This window comes from Bubalus kerabau, chromosome 5 (assembly GCF_029407905.1).
Source record: "Bubalus kerabau isolate K-KA32 ecotype Philippines breed swamp buffalo chromosome 5, PCC_UOA_SB_1v2, whole genome shotgun sequence".
Classification (NCBI taxonomy): Eukaryota; Metazoa; Chordata; class Mammalia; order Artiodactyla; family Bovidae; genus Bubalus; species Bubalus kerabau.
Genome location: NC_073628.1, coordinates 107,022,288 through 107,047,097, shown reverse-complemented (window position 1 = coordinate 107,047,097; position 24,810 = coordinate 107,022,288). Strand labels below are relative to the sequence as shown.

At 47.3% G+C, this 24,810-nt stretch overlaps 1 protein-coding gene and 1 long non-coding RNA gene across 3 annotated transcripts in view; one reads left to right on the top strand and one right to left on the bottom strand.

Moving 5' to 3' along the window:
* Positions 1-1,610: 1,610 nt before the first annotated feature.
* The window catches only part of TMEM51 (transmembrane protein 51), a 61,912-nt gene continuing 38,712 nt past the window's right edge, over positions 1,611-24,810 (top strand). For both annotated transcript variants that reach the window (XM_055582629.1, XM_055582630.1), the window contains exon 1: positions 1,611-1,866. The gene's annotated coding sequence lies outside the window, so the exon portion shown is untranslated. The remainder of the gene's footprint in view (positions 1,867-24,810) is intronic.
* LOC129653199 (uncharacterized) lies at positions 3,547-6,856 on the bottom strand. The gene is made up of 2 exons (XR_008714977.1): positions 6,064-6,856; positions 3,547-3,650 (listed from the first exon to the last, which is right to left on the bottom strand). It is a non-coding gene; the product is annotated as an uncharacterized LOC129653199 (long non-coding RNA).

Here is a 24,810-nt window from a genome sequence, read left to right as displayed (position 1 = left end):
CAAGGGAAGTGGGTGGTAATTGGGTTCTTGGTCCACAGTAAGGAAATGAAGAATACCAGTTATTGATATACTTAGGGAGACTAATTACTGTTTCCCTAAATGCCTTTCCCTCCTCAAAATCACAAGACAGCCCCAAACTGACCTCTTCGTAGACACTAAGGTCCTATTGAACTATTATCATCCATGTTAAGACCTGGAGAAGGAAACTGCAACCCACTCCAGCATTCTTGCCTGGAGAATTCCATGGACAGAGGAGCCTGGCGGGCTACAGTCCCCGGGGTTGCAAAGAGTCGGACACGACTAAAGGACTAACACACACACATGCATGTGAAGAAGCAGCAATGGGAAAAAAATACCCACGTGTAACCACTCTGTAGGTATACACACATGAGAATCATGTGTACCTATGAAGCTGGCAGTTTGAAAGTGAACCTGATTGCAATTTCCACCAGGGTATCTGTTTTCCATCCTGGACAGGGCAGATTCCCAGTAGGAGGCGCCTTCTGTCCTCAGCTAGATTCTCTGACACCTGGCCTATCAGCTTTTCTCAGGATTTGAACTTCAAAGGGCTGGACACTAGGAGAAAGGGACCCCGACCTGACCTCTCTTGGAAAGCAAAACAGTCTTAGATTGAAGGAGGAGGAGGATGGCTACCTGCGTGTTTAGAATCGGGCTGGGTCCCAGAAGCGCAGGTCTAGGGCGCACCTCCAGGTAGGGGGCAGAGGTGCCCTCCGAGCTGTGGTTGACCCTGCCCAGACCCAGGCCTCGGGCAGCAGCTCTGAAGATCTAAGCAGAGGAGGTTCACCCGTCTGCCACCTGGTCTGCAGGACACCAACCGGAGCTTCCATGCGCAAGTTCTCGGCAAAGCTGGAGACAAGACGCCAGCTGGGAAGGCACGAGCCAGGGCGCCCCCATCCCGGGCACGGGCGCAGGCTCCTGGAATGGGCTCCACCCCGACCAAGGCTCAAGTGTGCGACCCGGAGGGCGCTCAGGGGACCCGGGGTGCGGGGTGGGGGCAGGTCGAGGGCCCGAGATGACTCGCTTTTCAAAAACTGGCTTCCTCCTTTCCTACCTCCGCCCATCAGTCACCTTGCAGGGACCAGCCCTGGGAGGTGCGGGCGGGGCCCAGCGCCCAGACCCTGCCTGAGGGTGAAGAGGGAAGGGCAGCCTCCCCAGGACGGGGCGGAGGAGGAGGGGAGGCGGGGAGGCCGGCGCACCGGCTCGCCAGGTGAGCGCCCCACCTGGAAAGGCGCGGCGGGGCGGCCCGGCGGAGCTGAACCTCTGCCCTCGCACTGGGTCTGGTAGGGACTCTCTGGTCTCCTTAACACTTAAAACCCGGACTCCCGGCCGACACGCCCTTCCCACCCGGCGCCACACGAAAGCTGCCCCGGGGGGCAGGGGCAGGCTGCTCTCTCCCCCCCATCCTGGGTTAGCCAACTTCTTGCGGTCCAACGCCCCCGGCCCGCACTCCCCCAGCCGTTCCAGGGAGTGGGTTTCTTCTCTTCGCAGCTGGGGCTCGGTGCCCTGGGGCTCCAGGTGGTCCCGAGGGCAGAGGGGGAGGGTCGACTGGTGGGCGGTGCCTCCCGGGGCCGGAGGCCACTCGGGGCCGGCACCGCCCTCCGCCTCTCTCGGTCCCTCCCTCCCGCACGCCGGCGCTCAGGGGCCGCGCTTCCTGCGTCCCCATCCCAGTTCGAGAGCTGGCGGCTCGCTCTCCGCCACCGTGCTCCTTCGACCGAGCCTCCCCTGATCCCCCAGCCCCGGGATCGCGGCACCCTAAGGAGGCAGCCTAGGGGAGGGGGCCGGGGTCGTGGAGCCCCCAGCCCCCGGCCGCCGGACGGAGACCAAGCTGGAACCGCCGCCGCCCCGGTGAGTCTGCGCCTTCCGCCCCGCCGCGCCTGGCGGAGGGACTGTTCACCACGGGGCCCCGGAGGCAGTCGACGGCTGTCCGGGTCTGTCTGTAGGATCGTCTTAGAGCTTCCTGCCCGGGGTCTGCGGCAGAGGAACTCCGTACTCTCATTCTCTGGAACACCCGGCTCCCGGGCATCGCGCTGGGGCCAGCTGGCTTCGGCTGAGAGGAGAGAGCCGGCCTCCGGGCTCCCTGTTGGGGGTGGGGGGGACAGGTGCCATCCGCCTGTCAGTTCCTAACCCGTAGCCAAAGAGGCATCTTCCCCTGGTTCTTAGGGCAGAACTTCTCACTAGGTCCCAGGAAACTACCCTGTCGCTGCCCGAACGAGGCCCTTTCCCCCATCCCTTAATCCTTTTTGGAAATGGAGACTTTTAAAGGATTTAGGTTCGTGAGTGTGTGTTTTAGGTACTAGAGGCAAAGGGTGACGAATGGGGTGTGAGCAGAGTAGGTGTAACCAGGTTTCTTCATCTACAAATGAAGACCCGAACGCCGGGTCTGATTATCAAGGATAGTCACTTTCAGAAAGAAAGCTTTCCTAGCCGAAGGACGAGGGTGCAGAAAACCTGCACGTCCCTGCGGTTTCCCCGGTCCCGCCCGGGACTTTCCAGGTGGGTAGCGGCCCCGGGCACCTGTGCTGCGCCCAGAGAAGCCTGTGTGGTCCCGGGTCGGGTCCCTCCTGTCTTTGAGGGTGGTCCAGAAGCGCGGAACCGAGGCGTGGCCAGAGCGCGGTGGGCGGGATCGGAGCCAGCCTGTTGGGCCGCAGGAGAGGGATTGGCGTCTGAGATTGCTGGCTTCTGGCTTTCGTTTTGAAGGGATCGCTTGAGAATGGCTTTCCTAGTCGGCTGTGGGACTGTGGAAGGCCTTCGCACTTTGCAGACGTCACACGGGGATCTTGACCTAGGTTGATGGGGCCAAATGCAATTGGCAGGGAGCCCCTTTCCCTCCAAATGTGTCTCTTCCCAACTTGCCCAGAAGTACCGCCCAGACCGGGAGAAAACACGGAAGACAGAAGAAGGGGAGGGGGCTGACTGTGATCTGTTCCTTAGGTGTCCTGAACTGACAGTGTTTCAATGATTAGGGCCTCTTGAGCATGACAAAGGCCCAGGCCTGCCCCGAGGGTACAAGGCCAAGGGGCCTCAGAGAGCTCCCAGTCTAGTGAATAGTAAATGGCAAGTGTATTAAAGAGGTGGCAGTAGAGTCAGACCCCACCATTTCCCGGCTGTGTGACCCACCGTGGGCTGTCACAGCCTCTGTGAGCCTCAGTTTCTTCACCTGTATAATGGGAATGATAACCTAAGCTGTGGGACATTCATGCCTATCACATGGCAAGTACTCTGTAGGAAGCTGTGGTGCTGGGTTAGGGAGGAAGAGAGGAAAGAAAGAAACTCAGGAGTGAGGCATGCCAGGAGATGCTGCTAAGAAAAGAATGTTGGGATATTAAATAGTGAAGTGGAGTCTCCTGGAGGGACGGGGTAGGAAGGGTGTCTGGGCATATGGAATGGCACCGGCAAAGGCATGGAGGTATGAAGGTGCACAGGATGTACTAGGAGGTGCTCAGGTCATGGCAGGTTTATGGGAAGATGAGGGGAAGCAAAGGGAGTGGAGGATCTGGGATGAACTGGACTGGAGAGGCAGGGCCAGGTCATCACAGGTAGGACTTTATTCAGTAGACATCTTGGAACCCCAGAGGTGGACTGCATGCCTATGTGCGCCAAGCAGTGTCCTGGGTGCTCAGCATACATTACTGGACAAGAAAGACAAAGAAAGATGCAAATTCCATTCAGGTTCTTTAAGCAGAAGAGTGATTTGGTCCTGTTGATGAGTTCAGAAGATAAACCTAGTTGCGTAGGAGTTAGGTCGGAGTTTGGAGAAGGTTGATAGGAGAGAGGAAGGAGGCTGGCCTGCAGGTTGGTGGGGGCAGAGGGAATGACCTGGGGCCCCACACAGGAGGCAGAGATTAACATGTGCTCTTAACATGTGACCACTGCTCAAGGGTGAGATTTGTGGATGTAGGGTGAGGCTCAGACTACCAGCCTGTCTCCCGCCAGAGTGAGGTGGTGGGATCTTGGCAGGGTCCAGGCTGGTCCAGCTGTGGCTTTCCAGCTCTCCATCTCTAGAAGTCATGGGGCCCAGGCGTTTCTGTGTATGTGCAAGGAATGGCAACGCTGAGAGCAGAGCCAGCAGGCCATCTGCTGTTGGCATTTACACTGGACAGCCTGCCCCTTTGGGGGACTCCTGGGTCATGGTTCTGGTAAATGTTCTTCCCTCCTTCTGTGGGGCTGGTAGTAAAGCCCTCCAAGCCCTGGGGCTGGAGAAGATTGGAGCTGCAGGACCTTTGACTCTGGGCTTCTCATTTGAGGCACTGAGAAGACTTCTCCCTAAGTGCTGGGGAAGTTCCCAAACTTCAGATGCCTTCTGACTGGGGACGAGGTGAAGGGTCTGCTTCTGGCCACTGGCTTTTGCTTTCACTTTTGTTGTCTGCTCTGAATCTTAGAGTTCTTTTTCCAGTTGACAGCTATTAGAGTACCCATCTTCTAAGTCTCCTTTACTTGGAAGTGGACCATGCATGGTCTTTCACCTGCCACAGGAGGACCTGGGTGTGTCCTCTCATTTGAGGAGAGGGGAAAGAACTCACCCAAGGGCACACAGCGAGTCAGCAGCGGAACCTGTCACCCAGGAGATTGGCCACAGTAAGGTCAAAGGCTTGTTCCAGGCCCTGGGTTAGTCCAGGGAGGAGGATGTCTCAACATCTGTCTCGCTCCTCCCCAGTTTGGACAGGTGGCCCTGTTTAGCCTTGCGATGCTTTTTCCTCCCTTCTGGATTGAGCCTTTGGTGCGCCGGCCACCCTTGCTGGGAGCTCTGGCTCCACAAATAAACGGGTCACTTCTTTGGCTTTGCCTGCTCCAGGCCAGACTGCCCTACCCTTTGGAGACAGCCCCAAGACACTGACCAGAGGCCATGATCTGGGGGTGGGGGGTTTGCTGAGAGCCTTGGGCTGATTCTCAACTCCTCCCTCCTCTCGGCCCCAAGCCCTGTGTCAGGATTCTAGGCTGGGCCTTCGCATTCTACTCTGAGTTGTTTACTCAGGCTGAGCAGCCGAAAGTTCCCTTATTCTCTCTTGCCCTAGATTCATCAGGCTTAGCAACCCTTAAATCTGAGTGCTGGTTCCTTTAGCTCTTAGAATATTAGAGCCAAAAGGGAACTTACAAATGGGGAAATTGAGGCCCAAGGAAAGGAAGTGACAGGCCTGAGATCAGAGCTAGGGCTAGAACTCAATTTCCTGATTTTGTCTTGAATGATTTTAAGGATGATTCTTGAAGGAAAAAAAAAAAAAGAAATCAGAGCACACACCCCCTCCAAGAACTCCTCTCTCTGTATATTCCACACTGCCAGGAATTTAGGGGGAGACCCACAGTCACATGTCCAGAAGGAGTAAATGCTAAGGCCCCCCCAAAACAAGGAATATATGTATCTTGACATTTTCAGGACCTATCTCTTCAAACTGACATTCACACCAGGGACTAAGCTAGTGATTAAACTTGCTGCTCCCTGAACCATACTTTATCATGTGCCCCTGGAGAGACAGGCTCTTAAAGTTATTTTTGCCCCCAGATTACAAAGGAAGTACATGCTTATTGTAGAAAACTTGGAAGGAATATATCATGAGGTGCTGACACCCACTGTCCATACGGTGGTGTCTTATTCAGACTTTTTTTTTAGCTTGCTTGCTCTGCTATTTCATACTCTAGTTTTTCAACTCGTAATTATAATGTGTACTTTCCTTGTGACAACTTTTTCACACTGGTTCTAACCTGCCAGTCTCATGTGGTCCTACTATCTGATGGCTGGAAGGTACTTAGGAGGCCAGAATTTTGAGTTGGCTCTGACAGAACTCTCCAGTACCCTGAATCCTATGCACACATGCATGCTCAGTTGCTGAGTTGTGGCCAACTCTTTGCTACACTAAGGACTGTAGCCTGCCAGAGTCTTCTGTCCATGAGATTCTCTAGGCAAGAATACCGGAGTAAGTTGCTATGCCTTCCTCTGGGGGATCTTCCCAACCCAGGGATCGAACCCATGTCTCCTGTGTCACCTGCATTGCAGGCATATTCTTTACCACTGAGCCCAAATTTTGTAACCCTATGCAAATTACTCACCACTGTAGGACTTCCAGGGGCCATTTCTCTGGATCACCGTGGGTGTTGGGGAAAGGGTCGTGTTTACCAGATCTAAAGCAAACATTGTCAGCAAGCCTCTTAAAAATGGAGGACATCAGTTATCAGGGTGGGGCAGGGTGGATGTGATCCACAGATTATAGGAGGCAGGGAGAGAGCTTTGTTTCTTCCAATCCTTTGCTGTGTTGGTTTCAACCTAGCTCCCACCCTGTTGTCATCACCCCTTCCCCAGATTTCCCCAGGACTAGGCACCAGGGCACCAGACAAGTAAGACGGTAGGTGTTGCACTAGGCACCAGGCACCAGACAAGTAAGATGGTAGGTGTTGCAAGAGGGCATCAGAGGGCAAACACACTGAAACCATACTCACAGAAAACTAGTCAATCTAACCACACTAGGACCACAGCCTTGTCTAACTCAATGAAACTAAGCCATGCCCGTGGGGCAACCCAAGACGGGCAGGTCATGGTGGAGAGATTTGACAGAATGTGGTCCACTGGAGAAGGGAATGGCAAACCATTTCAGTATACTTGCCTTGAGAACCCCATGAACAGTATGAAAAGGCAAAATGATAGGATACTGAAAGAGAAACTCCCCAGGTCAGTAGGTGCCCAATATGCTACTGGAGATAAGAGGAGAAATAACTCCAGAAAGAATGAAGGGATGGGGCCAAAGCAAAAACAATACCCAGCTGTGGATGTGACTGGTGATAGAAGCAAGGTCCGATGCTGTAAAGAGCAATATTGCATAGGAACCAAGGAAGGTCAGGTTTGAGTCAAGGCAAATTGGAAGTGGTCAAACAAGAGATGGCAAGAGTGAATGTCGACATTCTAGGAATCAGCGAACTGAAATGGACTGGAATGGGTGAATTTAACTCAGATGACCATTATATCTACTACTGCAGGCAGGAATCCCTCAGAAGAAATGGAGTGGCCATCATGGTCAACAAGAGTCCGAAATGCAGTACTTGGATGCAATCTCAAAAACGACAGAATGATCTCTGTTCGTTTCCAAGGCAAATGTTTCAATATCACAGTAATCCATGTCTATGCCCCAACCAGTAATGCTGAAGAAGCTGAAGTTGAACGGTTCTATGAAGACCTATAAGACCTTTTAGAACTAACACCCTAAAAAGATGTCCTTTTCATTATAGGGGACTGGAATGCAAAAGTAGGAAGTCAAGAAACACCTGGAGTAACAGGCAAATTTGGCCTTGGAATACAGAATGAAGCAGGGCAAAGACTAATAGAGTTTTGCCAAGAAAATGCACTGGTCATAACAAACACCCTTTTCCAACAACACAAGAGAAGACTCTACACATGGACATCACCAGATGGTCAACACCGAAATCAGATTGATTATATTCTTTGCAGCCAGAGATGGAGAAGCTCTATACAGTCAGCAAAAACAAGACCAGGAGCTGACTGTGGCTCAGACCATGAACTCCTTATTGCCAAATTCAGACTTAAATTGAAGAAAGTAGGGAAAACCACTAGACCATTCAGGTATGACCTAAATCAAATCCCTTATGATTATACAGTGGAAGTGAGAAATAGATTTAAGGGCCTAGAACTGATAGATAGAGTGCCTGATGAACTATGGAATGAGGTTCATGACATTGTACAGGAGACAGGGATCAAGACCATCCCCATAGAAAAGAAATGCAAAAAAGCAAAATGGCTGCCTGGGGAGGCCTTACAAATAGCTGTGAAAAGAAGAGAAGCAAAAAGCAAAGGAGAAAAGGAAAGATATAAACATCTGAATGCAGAGTTCCAAAGAATAGCAAGAAGAGATAAGAAAGCCTTCTTCAGCGATCAATGTAAAGAGATAGAGGAAAACAACAGAATGGGAAAGACTAGGGATGTCTTCAAGAAAATCAGAGATACCAAAGGAACATTTCATGCAAAGATAAGCTCAATAAAGGACAGAAATGGTATGGACCTAACAGAAGCAGAAGATATTAAGAAGAGATGGCAAGAATACACAGAAGAACTGTACAAAAAAGATCTTCACGACCCAGATAATCACGATGGTGTGATTACTGACCTAGAGCCAGACATCCTGGAATGTGAAGTCAAGTGGGCCTTAGAAAGCATCACTACGAACAAAGCTAGTGGAGGTGATGGAATTCCAGGTGAGCTATTTCAAATCCTGAAAGATGATGCTGTGAAAGTGCTGCACTCAATATGCCAGCAAATTTGGAAAACTCAGCAGTGGCCACAGGACTGGAAAAGGTCAGTTTTCATTCCAATCCCAAAGAAAGGCAATGCCAAAGAATGCTCAAACTACCGCACAATTGCACTCATCTCACACACTAGTAACGTAATGCTCAAAATTCTCCAAGGCAGGCTTCAGCAATATGTGAACCGTGAACTTCCAGATGTTCAAGCTGGTTTTAGAAAAGGCAGAGGAACCAGAGACCAAATTGCCAACATGTGCTGGATCATGGAAAAAGCAAGAGAGTTCCAGAAAAACATCTATTTCTGCTTTATTGACTATGCCAAAGCCTTTGACTGTGTGGGTCACAATAAACTGGAAAATCCTGAAAGAGATGGGAATACCAAACCACCTGACCTGCTTCTTGAGAAATCTGTATGCAGGTCAGGAAGCAACAATTAGAACTGGACATGGAACAACAGACTGGTTCCAAATAGGAAAAGGAGTATGTCAAGACTGTATATTGTCACCCTGCTTATTTAACTTATATGCAGAGTACATCATGAGAAACACTGGACTGGAAGAAGCACAAGCTGGAATCAAGATTGCCAGGAGAAATATCAATAACCTCAGATATGCAGATGACACCACCATTATGGCAGAAAGTGAAGAGGAACTCAAAAGCCTCTTGATGAAAGTGAAAGAGGAGACTGAAGAAGTTGGCTTAAAGCTCAACATTCAGAAAACGAAGATCATGGCATGCGGTCCCCCCACTTCATGGGAAATAGATGGGGAAACAGTGTCAGACTTTATTTTTCTGGGCTCCAAAATCACTGCAGATGGTGACTGCAGCCATGAAATTAAAAGACGCTTACTCCTTGGAAGGAAAGTTATGACCAACCTAGATAGCATATTCAAAAGCAGAGACATTACTTTGCCAACAAAGGTTTGTCTAGTCAAGGCTATGGTTTTTCCTGTGGTCATGTATGGATGTGAGAGTTGGACTGTGAAGAAGGCTGAGTGCCAAAGAATTGATGCTTTTGAACTGTGGTGTTGGAGAAGACTCTTGAGAGTCCCTTGGACTGCAAGGAGATCCAACCAGTCCATTCTGAAGGAGATCAGCCCTGGGATTTCTTTGGAAGGAATGATGCTGAAGCTGAAACTCCAGTCCTTTGGCCACCTCATGCGAAGAGTTGACTCATTGGAAAAGACTCTGATGCTGGGAGGGATTGGGGGCAGGAGGAGAAGGGGATGACAGAGGATGAGAAGGCTGGATGGCATCACTGACTCGATGGTCGTGAGTCTGAGTGAACTCCGGGAGTTGCTGATGGACAGGGAGGCCTGGCGTGCTGCGATTCATGGGGTCGAAAAGAGTCGGACACGACTGAGCGACTGATCTGATCTGAGGCACCAGGGTGGCAAGTGCAGGTCCCTAGAAAAGTCAGTATTTGGTTTGCTCGTCTCCAGGCCCTGGGTCTTGGAGAGTAGGTATTTCAGTGGCAAAGATGTGCAGAAAATGTGTTACCACCAACTCAGGTGATAAGGTCCGGCACTCCACCCTGGGGACAGGATTTCCTGGCATCTCTCATCTTCTAATAGGGTCACAGCTTTACTGTGTGCCTGCTACATGCTCAGTTGTTCAGTCATATCTGATTCTTTGTGACCCCACGGACTGTAGCCCACCAAGCTCCTCTGTCCATGGAATTTTCCAGGCAAGAGTACTGGAATGGGTTGCCATTTCCTACTCCTCGGGATCTTACCAATCCAGGGATCAAACCCACATCTCCTGCACTGACACTTTACCACTTAGCCACCAGGGAAGTCTAAGAGCTTTACTAATGCCAATACTAGAAGTGATCTCAATACTGCTGCTGCTAAGTCGCTTCAGTCGTGTCCGACTCTGTGTGACCCCATAGACGGCAGCCCACCAGGCTCCCCCGTCCCTGGGATTCTCCAGGCAAGAACACTGGAGTGGGCTGCCATTTCCTTCTCCAATGCATGAAAATGAAAAGTGAAAGTGAAGTCTCCCAGTCGTGTCCGACTCTTCGTGACCCCATAGACTGCAGCCCATCAGGCTTCTCCGTCCATGGGATTTTCCAGGCAAGAGTACTGGAGTGGGGTGCCATCGCCTTCTCCGGATCTCGATATTAGAGATCATTAATACTAGAAGTGATCTCAGAAGTTCCTTAGGCTGTGCTTACAGACTACGGGCAGTGACTTATCCGTAGGTTTGAAAATCAGTGAAACGGTTTTCCACTGTCTCTTTTGAAATGAGATCAGATCAGTCTCTCAGTCGTGTCCGACTCTTTGCGACCCCATGAATTCCAGCACGCCAGGTCTCCCTGTCCATCACCAACTCCCGGAGTTCACTGAGACTCGTGTCCATCGAGTCAGTGATGCCATCCAGCCATCTCATCCTCTGTTGTCCCCTTCTCCTCTTGCCCCCAATCCCTCCCAGCATCAGAGTCTTTTCCAATGAGTCAACTCTTCACATGAGGTGGCCAAAGTACTGGAGTTTCAGCTTTAGCATCATTCCTTCCAAGGAAATCCCAGGGATAGAAGAAAGTAGACTAGTAAGCAATGCATCTTCTGCCATGAAAAGTATTCTTCAGTGAAACTTTCATCTCAGTTATTTGTAGGCAGCTAGGCAGCAGGGTAAGAGCCTTGGGCAGCACTGCTCTGGCTCACCAGTTTTTATTCTGTGATCCTGGAAAACTTGGGATTCCTTGGATGGGTCCCAGAAGCAACTCAGGGGTTTATGGAGGGCCAGCTGGAAAGAAACCCTGCTTACAAATATTCCAGATGTCACGGTGCAAAAATCCCTTTAAAGAGATTTTGCAACTTTAATAAAGAAAATTGCTGCTGGTCAAGCGGCCTCGATTCTTAGAAGAAACTGAGGCCAGCAAACAGGGTGGCCTTTGCGGGGCAGGTGGGCTCTCAGGCTCACTTGACAAGGGTCTCCAGATGAGGTACGAAAGTCAGTAAAGTCAGAGCTCCTGGCTGAAGACACAGGTTGGCCCTGCAGCCTGAGTCTCCTCTGAGCCACATTGGTATGTTCACTAGGAACTCATGTTTATCATAAAGCCTGTAACTGTCAGGCCAACGGTCTAGCTTAAATTGTCACAGTGCACAAAACAGGCACCTGTTCAATGCCAGCATTTAAAACACATCCCAGGGTTGGTTAGATAGCATTACCAGACTTGAATTTGGGTAAACTCTGGGAGATAGTGAAGACAGGGAAGCCTGGCGTGCTGCAGTCTGTGGGATTGCAAAGAGTCAGACACAACTTAGTGACTAAACAACAAGGGTTCATTAAGCCTTTTGGCATTTCTTTTTTTGATGTCCCCAGAGCTTCCCTAATGGGAACATCCTATAGGCAGTGGGCCCAAGGTCACCCAGCAAATCTTGGCAGAACCAGGATGAGAATTCACTGGGTGAGTGAGGTCCTTTTTAAAGATTGTGATCCTTTTTAAAGGCGTGGGTCAACAGTGGCCTGCCGTGGGGTCAGGGACACTGATTGTAGCAGTCCTGGGAGGCATGGCATGCTGGCATAAGTCCTTTTGGAGGAGTTTGCCATTACCCCACTCCAGTATTCTTGCCTGGGAAATCCCATGAACAGTGGTACCTGGTGGGCTATTGTCCATGGGGTCACAAAAGAGGACACAACTTAGCAACCAAACAACTTATGTGATGTATTGTTCTGGATGTCTCCAGAAGGTTCTACTGTTTCTTCTATTTAAGACCTAGAACCATGTGGCTCTAATGCTTGGTGGATTTTGTGTCTTTGCCACTTTTTCTTTTTCACAGCTGGTTTGGAAGAGACAGAGTTTACTTACCTTACTCTTGGTCCACATTTTCCCCAGCACAGCCGGGCTTGTGTTGGTTGGGGTGTGGGCATGGTTTCTTGAAACTTGGGAATGGGGGGAATATGATAAAAAGACAAAACGCACCTGAACTCCAAATATTCAGCTTCATTAGCTGCAGTGTGCTGAGTAGAGATATGTATGGGAGATGTCCTTGGGTGATTGCTTTCAAACACTGACAGATGCAAATTCTACTGTGGAGGGTGGGGAGGAAGTTGTCTTTGGCTGTCACAGCCTGTCATGTAAATAAATGTACTGTTAGTACTGTGTCTTCTCAAAGCTATGGTTTTTCCAGTAGTCATGTATGGATGTGAGAGTTGGACTATAAAGAAAGCTGAGCACCGAAGAATTGATGCTTTAGAACTGTGGTGTTGGAGAAGACTCTTGAGAGTCCCTTGGACTGCAAGGAGATCCAACCAGTCCATCCTATAGGAAATCAGTCCTGAATATTCATTGGAAGGACTGATGCTGAAACTGAAACCCCAATACTTTGGCTACCTGATGCGAAGAACTGACTCATTTGAAAAGACCCTGATGCAGGGAAAGATTAAAGGTGGGAGGAGAAGGAGACGACAGAGGATGAGATGGTTGGATGGCATCACCAACTCAATGGACGTGAGTTTGAGTAAATTCCAGGAGTTGGTGATGGACAGGGAGGCCTGGCGTGCTGCAGTCCATGGGGTTGCAAAGAGTTGGACACGACTGAGCGACTGAACTGAGTGCTGTGTCTTGATCACAGAGCTGGTGGAAAACCAAAGAGGCCAACTCTGCCCCCATAGGTAGGCCAGTCTTCCCAGGAGTCACCCTGACAATACAGCTGTCCAGTGACGAGGAAACCCAAGAGCTTGAAGGAGGCCGTTTAACCCACTGAGAGAGTCAAGGAACGATTTTCAGAAAAGGCCAAGTCTAAGCCGAAGCTAGAGGGGGAATGGAAGGTCAGTGACTGTGCCTGGCAGAGGCACAGCCTGTGCAAAGGCTCAGTGGCATAAGACAGTTATGGCATAATTCACATGGGCTGGCACTAAATTCACATCCAGTGAATGGGGAGGGGTGGGGAAAACCATTTACTTGATTTCTTTCATTCAACCAGTATTCACTGAGTTCTCTCTACCGGCCACGTGTTCCGGGTTTTGGGGTGAAGTGTTGCATAAGTGAGACTCACTCCCTGCTCTCCTGGAGCTTACACTTTGTTGGGTGGGTAGGGGAGAGGGGTCAGTAAGTTAGGAAGCATACAAATGAAATAAACCAATAATCACATCAGGCAGGGAACTAAAATCTTTGCCACTTTGCTACTGTCTGGTCTTCCCTGTTGGCTCAGATGGTAAAGAATCCATCTGCAATGCAGGAGACCTGGTTTCCATCCCTGGGTTGGGAAAATCCTCTGGAGGAGGAAATGGCTACCCACTCCAGTGTTTTTGCCTGGAGAGTCCCGTGGACAGAGGAGCCTGGTGGGCTACTGTCCATAGGGTCATAGAGAGTGAGACGAGAGTGAGCGACTAACACTTTCACTTTCACTTTACTGTCTGCAAGGTCAAGTCTGGGCTAGGCCCCTTCACTGTCAAAGCTCTGAAGACTCCGCAGCCCCAGTGCTTTGGTCAGAAGGAACCAGGAACCACTGCCTAACTCACTTTCCTCCTCCACAGCCGCCCATAGCCCAGACGTTGGTGGCTCTTTTGCCTGGACTGCTCTCTGTCCCAGTCAAAGCTAAAAGAAAATCTAGCGGGTAGGGGGCAGTGTACATAACCCAAGTGCACATTTCAAAACTAAGAAATTCACGTTGCTACTGACTAAATGACAGACTTTATTCGGATCTCACCAGTGTCCCCACTGTCACATTTCTGCATCAGGATCTAGTCATGATACCACCTTGTACTCAGTTCTAACATCCCCTTCATCTCTACTGATCTGTGACCGTTTCTCAGTCTTTCCTTAAATTTCATGACCTTAAAAGCTTTGAGGAGTGCTGATCAGTGCTTTGTAGGATGTCCCTCACTGGATTTGTCTGATATTTTTTTGTGATTAGACTGGGGTTTGAGGTTTGCAGAAAGATTCCTGCAGAGGTGAAGTGTTCTCATGACATCATGTCAGGATTTCCATGGTATCAGCATGACTTTTGGGAAATGTTAACCATGATCATTTGGTCAAAGTGATGCATACAAGATTTCTCCACTATAAAGTTACTCAGGCCCCTTTAAGGAAAAGGCTTTTAAAGCATTGTAGTGAAAGATCAAATTATAAAAGGAATTCTAGAAAGTGATTGATAGATTTGGCACCTAAAATTAAAAAACTTTGATACAGCAAATATTAAACTGCAGCAATATTTGCAACACAACCAGATAAGAGGCTGTTTTCTGGACACAGACAGGATCTTTTCTACTCAGAAAGAAGAGACTAAGGGCTTCCCCGGTGGCTCAGTGGTAAAGCATCCACCTGAAATGCAGGAGATGCAGGTTCGATCCCTGGGTCAGAAAGATCCCCGGAGTAGCAAATGGCAACCCACTCTAGTAGTCTTGCCTGGAAAATTCCATGGACATAGGAGGCTGATGGGCCACCAGCCAATAGGCCTCAAAGAGTTGGACACGACTGAGTGGCTGAGCACATCCAACATAAGGAAAGGCTAAATGCCCTAGTCAAGAAATGGAATAAAGAAGAATTGCCATTGCCCATAAGCACATAGGAGGAAAAAGAAAAAAACACATTCAACCTCATCATATTAAGAAAAGGCTGGGACTTCCCTGGTGGCCCAGTGATTAAGAATCTACCTTCCAATACAGGGTATGCAGGTTCGATCCCTGGTTGGGGAACTAAAATCTCATATGCCACAGGGCAACTAAGCCTGTGCACCACAACTCACTGCAGCGAAAACCCAGCACAGCCAAAATTTTTTTTGAAAAGGAAAGAAAATTGCTAACTAACACAATGCCACCTTTCACATGTGAAATTTTTACATGTTTTTAAAATTAAAAAATTTTAAACTAAAAAGGGAATGCTAATATGGGGAGGCGTGCTTTCAGGAGCTGATGAGGAAATATAAATTGGAGGACATTCTGAAAACACATATCAAAGCTTGAAGATACATAGCAGTTTCAATACCAGGAATTTATCTAGAGGAAACATGATTGTATAAGAAGTTAGTTTCAACAGTTATTTTTTTTTAATAATAACAATAAAATTAGAAACCAACTGTATGTCTGGCAGTAGAGAATTGGTTAAATAAATTAGGGGTCTGCCATGTACTGGAATAGTCCTCAACCACTAAAAGTTGCAGTTCAGATGAATACTGAGGATGTGCAAAAATTGTTCATTATATATCAAAAAAATTTTCAAGGTCACAAAAGCATATTGCATTAAGATCTCATTTTTGTAAAAGAAATAAGTCTATTTGCAAATAACTCAAAGTCCAGCACCATCATAGATAGTATCAGTAGTTAACAGAATAACATCCATTACTCAATGGATGATTTTAATTTTCTTTGTGCTAATCTAGATTTATTCATTTTTGTTTAATAAACAAGCAGTGTTTTATGACAAGAGAAAATATTTTACTTTTACAAGTCTTATAGGGTTTTTGCAGATCCCCTGAGGGTCACTCCTAGGTAAAGTACTTTGTGAGCCATAGAAAGTGAAAGTGAAAGTCGATCAGTCAAATCTGACTCTTTGTGACCCAATGGACTATACAGTCCATGGAATTCTCCAGGCCAGAATACTGGAGTGGGTAGCCTTTCCCTTCTCCAGGAGATCTTCCCAACCCAGGGATCGAACCTAGGTCTCCGACATTGTAGGCAGGTTCTTTACCAGCTGAGCCGCAAGGAGGATTTGCAAATATTAGCCATTATTCCAGGTGATTCTTTTCCCGTTTTTAACTTTGAACATCTGGGTCTCCTTTCCTAGGCTTCAGTTTAGTTCGATTCAGCCACTCAGTTGTGTCCAACTCTTTGCGACCCCATGGACTGCAGCATGCCAGGCTTCCCTGTCCATCACTAACTCCCAGAGCTTGCTCAAACTCATGTCCATCAAGTTGGTAATGCCATCCAACCATCTCCTCCTGCCTTCAATCTTTCCCAGCATCAGGGTCTTTTCCAATGAGTCAGTTCTCCACATCAGGTGGCCAAAGTATTGAAGTTTCAGCTTCAGCATTAATCCTTCCAGTGAATATTCAGGACTGATTTCCTTTAGGATTTACTGGTTTGATTTCCTTGCGGTCCAAGGGACTCTCAAGAGTCTTCTCCAACACCACAGTTCAAAGCATCAATTCTTTGGCACTCAGCTTTCTTTATAGTCCAATTCTCACATCCATACATGACTAAAGTCTCTCACTGTTTCCATTCTTTCCCCATCTACTTGCCAGTAAGTGATAGGATCAGATGCCATGATCTTAGTTTTTTTAATGTTGAGTTTTAAGCCAGCTTTTTTACTCTCCTCTTTCACTTTCATCAATAGCCTCTTTAGTTCTTCTTCGCTTTCTGCCATAAGTGTGGTATCATCTGCATATCTGAGGTTATTAATATTTCTCCCAGAATCTTGATTCCAGCTTGTGCTTCATCCAGCCCAGCATTTTGCATGATGTACTCTGCATATAAGTTAAATAAGCAGGGTGACAATATACAGCCTTGACGTACTCCTTTCCCAATTTGGAACCAGTCTGTTGTTCCATGTCCAGTTCTAATTGTTGCTTCTTGACCTGCATACAGATTTCTCAAGAGGCAGGTAAGGTGGTCTAGTATTCCCATCTCTTTCAGAATTTTCCACAGTTTGTTGTGATCCACACAGTCAAAGGCTTTGGTATAGTCAATAAAGCAGAAATAGATGTTTTTCTGGAACTCTCTCGCTTTTTCGATGATCCAGCAGATGTTGGCAATTTGATCTCTGGTTCCTCTGCCTTTTCTAAAACCAGCTTGAACATCTGGAAGTTCATGGTTCACGTACTGTTGAAGCCTGGGTTGGAGAATTTTGAGCATTACTTTGCTAGTGTGCGAGATGAGTGCAATTGTGCGGGAGGCTTAGGAAGCTGAGATAGGAGTTAGGCGGGAACCACAGCAGCTCACTCATCTGTCAGTATGAAGGCTGTCTATTCGAGGCTGAATGTCTGTGTTCCCCCAAAATTCACATGTTGAAGTCTTAACCCCCAATGTGATGGTATTAGAAAACAGGGCTTATGGGAGATGATTAGGTTTTGATTAGGCCATGAGTGAGACTGTCTTCCTGGGATTAGTGCCCTTACATGAAGAGAAAGAGAGAGATCTCCTGGAAAGGCCATATGAGGACACAGTGAGAAGGCTGCCATCCACAAGCCAGGAAGTGGGGCCTCAGCAGACATCAAATCTGCTGACACCTAATGAAATATTAATAGCACCCTCCTCTGCAACGTGGAACATCAATGACCTGGTTGAATACCCAGTAGAAACAATTTGCCATTTCTCCTTGACTGATATTTTGCATTTTCCCCCAACTGATATGGATTCAACTCTGCCAGGAAGTAAGTTGACTTTTCCCTGCTGACCACTTCCCCCTTCCCTGTGTCACAAAAGAGGAAGTAACGATGGCTTATGTATATAGTTCCTAACTTAAATAACTTTTTACTAACTTTTTAATTAGCAATTAATTAGAAAATATTTTTATACATGATAAAAAAAATTGAACAATATAGAACCATAGCCAATGAAAAAATGTAAATCTCCCTCTCATCCCAGACCCCTGATCCCTTTTCCCAAAAAGAACCATGGTTCATAATTTCTTGTATATGGTTCCAGAAATGTTCTATGCATATAATGATACTTATAAAGGCAGTTTTTGGATATTCTCCTGGAAATCAAACAATAAAACATTATAGTTGTCTGGATCATTTTGAAATTGTTGGATAATGGTAGACTTTTAATAACTCATATCATGATCCTCAGAAGAGGGTTAAGGACCCACTAACCACCTGAGGTTTCCTGTCAGACCTTCCATCTCTGCATTTTTTGTGGAAGGTCAGTAGCTTCCATAAGATTTTTTAAAGGGGTCTACGTACCAAAATAGAGGGGTGGGGAGAAGCATGGCCAGTAGTATAAGAGAAACAACCTTTTACGGATAAACAGAAGATAATGGGGGATACAAGTTCTGAATTTATGGATCATTGGTGATTAACTTTGTGATTGGAAGCTGATGGAGCCATAGGTTGAACAGAGAAGTGTGCCTGGCTGAGCCACCGGGGATGAAATTAGTGGAGTTCTTCAGTCCTGGGTGTTACTGCTAACTCATCGCATGTGGGGAAGTTAATGTCTGAGGCTTTAGAACACTTGTATGCTCTTGCCCAGTTACTCAGAACTGGAATAAAGTTGTCCACTGGGAAATTCTCACGGACGGGAGCAAGACAACTTGCTTCCTAACAGAGTTTCAGGCTGAAAAATAATTCAAAATGAGTTTAGGGAAATTCCTGGGAGGCAGAGCCATATCCAGTGGGTCATGAAAGTCCCAAATGTTTGGGGAAATATCCTTCATGGGGTCAATATCCTTGATGGAGTTGTGGGGTGGGGGATGGTAGGGAGGGTAACCAAGTTTTACATCACCCCCATTTTGGGTTGGCAGGCTGACTGGTCAGAAGGTCTGACCTTACAAGGTATTTCTAATATTAGTTTAAATGTTTGTAGCAATTGCGCCAGACACTCTTGTAAGCATTTTGCATGTACTAACCCCTAACTCCTTGATCCTCATAATAGTTCTACAACATGGGGAAACAGGTCGGAGTATGGCAGCTACTATGCAAACAACCCCACATCTCACCAGCTTAAGAGACTTAGTAGGTCAGGACCTAATGTGTTGGGTGGGCGACTTAAGATCCACCAAGTCATTCAGGGCTCTCCGGGACTCCCCATCGTGCTGGGTTACCGCCATAACAGTCTCAGCTGAAATGTCCCTGTTTCTGAGAGATCTTCCTACATCACCTTGCCTGAAGCACCATGTTCCCCCTTTACTGAGTGACTGAATTGAACTCAACTGAACAAAAAAAGACAGAAAGTAGGGGTGAAAATGACTTCCTCAAGACGGGTGTGAGTGGCCAGTTGCAGTTGGCTGAGACCAGTGCCTGCCATCAATGGCTCAGAGGAGAGCTGCTTCCTGCTGGCTGTAGGGGAGGGGAATCAGCTGGATGTGGGAAAGAGGCATGGCCTTCCTGGTTAGCTGGAGGGAGGGCAGGAAGCCAAGGCCCAGAGTCTCAGTGTGCAGAGGCTGGGAGACAGACCCATGTGACCTGAGGCCGACATCAGGACTGTTTGCCTTGGATGTGTCCCTGGATGTGTTGCACCGATCTTGCTCCTGCTAGAGAGCAGGTTTTTAATCCATGCTGATACCACTGGTGCCTGGTACAGAGCCCTGCACCCAAGGCTCCTTCATTCAGGAACACCAGGAGTAAGGTTGAGAAAGCATGAGGCAGTTCACACCCTCCCAGGAGTTTGGACTTTGTCCTGTAGGCTATGAGGGACTCCTTTGATGTTTTGACCTACACAATGGCTGGAGGGCTGTGTGGCTGCACTTATAGGCTGAGAAAGCCTTAGAGAAGCAGGGTTTTAGTAATCAACCAGGCCTGAGAAATAGGAGGGGGAGATGGGTGGGGCAGGAAGAATCTCTGCAAAGAGAGGCTTTGAGAAGAAAAAAGAAACAAGTTTGGGGACCAACGGAATGTGGAAGTGGGCAGCGGCTACAAATACACTTGTCTGAAAGGATATAACAGCGGGCCTTGAGAGTGTCGGGCCAGAGATAAGGCGGCAGGGAGTGGTGGGGATTGTGGCAAAGCACAAGGCAGGCCTCTTGCATAGGAGACAGTTGCATCTCAGCACCAGCTGCCTGTTACATGTGTGAATCAGGCCCAGGGTTGCCAGGTTTTCAAGTTTTATGAGATCACCATGTTCTCAATATTGACAGCTACTCTATAATATATAAAATAAATAAAACTTCACGGGCCAAATAAGACATATCGGTGGGGCAGATATAGCTCCCCCCGACCCCCCAGGTAGCCAGTTTGAGACCTGGATATGTGTGTAGGTTGGGAATGGGGTGAGGAGGGGAGAGAAGGCTCAAGGACACTGAAATTTCCAGCCCAGGTCACTGGGAGAATGGTGGCCTTTCACACTGTAATTAGGAAGTCTGGAGGTGAAGTCTGTGGGGAAGGACTGAAACAGGAGGGAAGCAGTCAGGGTACAACCTTTGAAAGAATGACATAGGCCGAGAATGCAGCATAAACTGATTAGAATTGAATGGGTCCATGATGGCAGACAAGTCAACTCCTCAGGATATGCTCACCGTAACACATCAGCAAGCTAAATACATACCCAGAGGTGCCATGACAGTTCTAAGACCAACCATCAAAGACCAAAAAGTGAACAGTGGCCCAATTCCTGGAAATCTCTGCCCCCTTCCCCAAAACAGTTGGAATAATCCTCCCATTCATTAGCTTGTGAAATTACCCAGCCCATAGAAGCTAATTTCACCACATTTTGCGGCTGCATTCACTCTCTGGGACAGCCCTCACTCTTGTCTGTGAAGTGTGTTTCTCTCCATGAAAATGCAAAAAGATATGACACTGGAAGATGAGCCCCCCCAGGTTGGTATATGTCCAATGTGCTACTGGGGAAGAGCTGAGAAATTCCAGAGGGAATGAAGAGGCTGAGCCAAAGCAGAAACGATGCCCAGTTGAGGATGTGTCTGGTGGTAAAAGTAAAGTCCAATGCTGTAAAGAATTGTATCAAGGAGAAGGCAATGGCACCCAGTACTCTTGCCTGGAAAATCCCATGGACGGAAGAGCCTGGTAGGCTGCAGTCCATGGGGTTGAAAAAAAAAAAAAAAAAAGAATTGAATCAAGGTAAATTGGATGTGGTCAAACAGGAGATGGCTAAGTGAACATTGACATTTTAAGAATCAGTGAACTGAAAAGGACAGGAATGGGCAAATTTAATCCAGATGACCATTATATCTACTATTGTGAGCAAGAATCTCTTAGAAGGAATGGAGTAGCCTTCATAGTCAACAAAAGAGTCAAAAATGCAATAGTTGGGTGCAGTCTCAATTTGTTTCCAAGGCAAACCATTCAACATCATAGTAATCCAAGTCTGTGCCACAAGAAGCTGAAATTGAACAGTTCTATGAAGACCTACAAGACCTTCTAGAACTAACACCAAATAAAGATGTCCTTTTCATCACAGGGGACTAGAATGCAAAAGTAGGAAGTCAAGAGATACCTGGAGTAACAGGCAAATTTGATCTTGGAGACCAAAATGAAGCAAAGTGAAGGCTAACAGAGTTCATCCAGAGAATGCACTGGTCATAGCAAACACCCTTGTCCAACAACACGAGAGACAACTCTACATGTGGACATCACTAGATGGTTAATATCGAAATCAGATTGATTATATTCTCTGCAACCAAAGATGGAGAAGCACTATGTAGTCAGGAAAAGCAAGACCAGGAGCTGACTGTGGCTCAGATCATGAAAACCTTATTGCAAAATTCAGACTTAAAGTATAGAAAATGGGTTTCCCTGGTAGCTCAGCTGGTTAAGAATCCACGTGCAATGCAGGCCCAGTTCAGTTCCTGGGTCAGGAAGATCCCCTGGAGAAGGGATAGGCTACCCACTCCAGTATTCTTGGGCTTCCCTGGTGGCTCAGATGGTAAAGAATTCACCTGCAGTACGGGAAACCTGGGTTCAGTCCCGGGGTCGGGAAGATCCCTGGAAGGGGGCATGGCAACCCACTCCAGTATTCTTGCCCAGAGAATCCCCATAGACAGAGGAGCCTGGCAGACTATAGTCCATGGGGTCGCAAAGAGTCAGACACGACTGAGTGACTAAGCACAGCCCAGGGAAAACCACTTGGCCATTCAGGTATGACCTAAATCAAATCTCTTATGATTATACAGTGGAAGCAACAGATAGATTCAAGGGATTAGATCTGATGGAGTGCTTGAAGAACTATGAGAGGTTCATAACATTACACAGGAGATGGTGACCAAAACCATCCCCAAGAAAAAGAAATGCAAAAAGGCAACACTGCTGTCTGAGGAGGCCTTACAAATAGCTTAGAAAGAAGAGAAGCAAAAAGCAAAGGAAAAAGGGAAGGATATACCCAACCAAATGCGGAGTTCCAGAGAACAGCAGGGAGAAATAAGAAAGCCTTCTTAAGTGAACAATGCAGAGAAATAGAGGAAAACAACAGAATGGGAAAGACTAGACATCTCTTCAAGAAAATTAGAGATACCGAGGGAACATTTCATGCAAAGATGGCACAATAAAGGACAGAAACAATAAGAACCTAACAGAAGCAGAAGAGATTAAGAAGACGTGGCAAGAATACACAGAAGAACTGTACAAAAAAATCTTCATGACCCAGATAACCATGATATTGTGGTCACTCACCTAGACCAAGACATTCTGGAGTGTGAAGTCAGGTGGGCCTTAGGGCGCATTACTGTGAACAAAGCTGGTGGAGGTGATGGAATTTTCAGCTATTTCAAATCCTAAAAGATGGTGCTGTTAAAGTGCTGCACTTAGCATGCCAGCAAATTTGGAAAACTCAGCAGTGGCCACTGCTGAAGGACTGGAAAAGGCCAGTCTTATACCAATCCCAAACAAAGAATGTTCAAACTACTGTGCAATTGCACTCATTTCACATGCTAGCAAAGTAATGCTCAAAATCCTCCAAGCTAGGCTTCAACAGTATGTGAATCAAGAACTTCCAGATGTTCAAGCTGGATTTAGAAAAGGCATAAGAGCCAGAGATCAAACTGCCAACATCTGTTAGATCATAGGAAAAGCAAAAGAATTCCAGAAAAACTTCTGCTTCTTTGACTACGCTAAAGCCTTTGTGTGGGTCACAACAAACTGTGGAAAATTCTTAAAGAGATGGGAATATCAGACCACCTGACCTGCCTCCTGAGAAATTGTATGCAGGTCAAGAAGCAACTGTTAGAACTGGACATGGAAAAATGGACTGGTTCAAAAATTGGGAAAGGAGTAAGTCAAGGTTATGTATTATCACCCTGCTTATTTAACTTACATGCAGAGTACATCATAAGAAATGCTAGGTGAATCACAACCTGGAATCAAGATTGCCGGAGAGATATCAATAACGTCAGATATGCAGATGATACCACTCTAATGGCAGAAAGCGAAGAGGAACTAAAGAGCCTGTTGATGAAGGTGAAAGAGGAGAGTGAAAAAGCTGGTTTAAAACTCAACGTTCAGAAAGCTAAGATCATGGAATCTGGTCCCACCACTTCATGGCAAATAGATGGGAAAACAATGGAAACAATGACAGACTTTATTTTCTTGAGCTCCAAAATTACTGCAGATGGCGACTGCTGCCATGAAATTAGAAGACATTTGCTCCTTGGAAGCACAGCTATGATAAACCTAGACAGCACATTAAAAAGCAGAGACATCACTTTGCCTACAAAGGTCCATATAGTCAAAGCTATGGTTTTTCCAGTAGTCATGTATGGATATGAAATTTGGACCATAAAGAAGGCTGAGTGCCTCAGAATTGATACTTTGGAACTGTGCTGCTGGAGAAGACTCTTGAGAGTCCTTTGTACTGCAGGGAGATCAAATCGGTCAATCCTAAAGGAAATCAACCCTAGATATTCATTGGAAGGACTGATGCTGAAGCTCCAATACTTTGGCTACCTGATGCAAAGGACCAACTTATTGGAAAAGACCCTGATGCTAGAAAAGATTGAAGGCAGGAGGTGAAGGGAATGACAGAGGATGAGATGATTGGATGACATCATAGACTCAATGGACACGAGTTTGAGCAAACTCTGGGAGATGGTGAAGGACCGGGAAGCCTGGCATGTTACAGTCATGGTGTCACCAAGAGTGGAACACGACTTAGTGACTGAACAACAACAGTAACACATCAGCAAGCTCAATCACACACCCAGAGGCACCATTACAGTTCTAAGACCATCAGAGACCAAAAAGTGGGTGGTGGCCCAATTCCTGGAAATCTTCACTGCTTTCCCCCAAACAGCTGGAATAATCCTTCCACTCATTAGCCTGTGAAATTACCCACCACATAAAAGCTGACCACACCACATTTCAAGGCTGCACTCACCCTCTGGGATGGCCTACACTCTTGTCTGTGAAGTGTGTTTCTCCCAAATAAATCCACTTCTTACCTATCATTTTGTCTCTCACTAAATACTTTCTGCAAGGAGACATCAAGAATTGAGCTTCATTAGATCCTGAAACCAGGTCTGTGATCTTAGTTGAAAGATCATGGATTTTGGCTGGATTCAAGTCCGGGCCACATAGGTTCAAATACCAGTCTGAGGCCAACGTTTTCAAGATGATGGTGAAGTGCTGTGGACGTCAAATGACACAGGAGGACTCAGGCTGGCAAAAGGAGTTTTTCTGTGGAAATAGCTGGATTGCCCAGGTCGTTGGTTAGAGACTGGAGGGAGGGCCTGTGAGTGTGGTTATTTGGTGATGGATATGACAGTGGTCTCTCTGGGACCTTCTATAAGGGGATCATTCTGTTTTGGATTTGGAAGAAGGTTTGTTTATGATTTGCACCCTGTTAGGAGTCAAAGGCGGAGAAGGCGATGGCACCCCACTTCAGTACTCTTGCCTGGAAAATCCCATGGACGGAGGAGCCTGGAAGGCTGCAGTCCATGGGGTCACTGAGGGTCAGACACGACTGAGCGACTTCACTTTCACTTTTCACTTTCATGCATTGGAG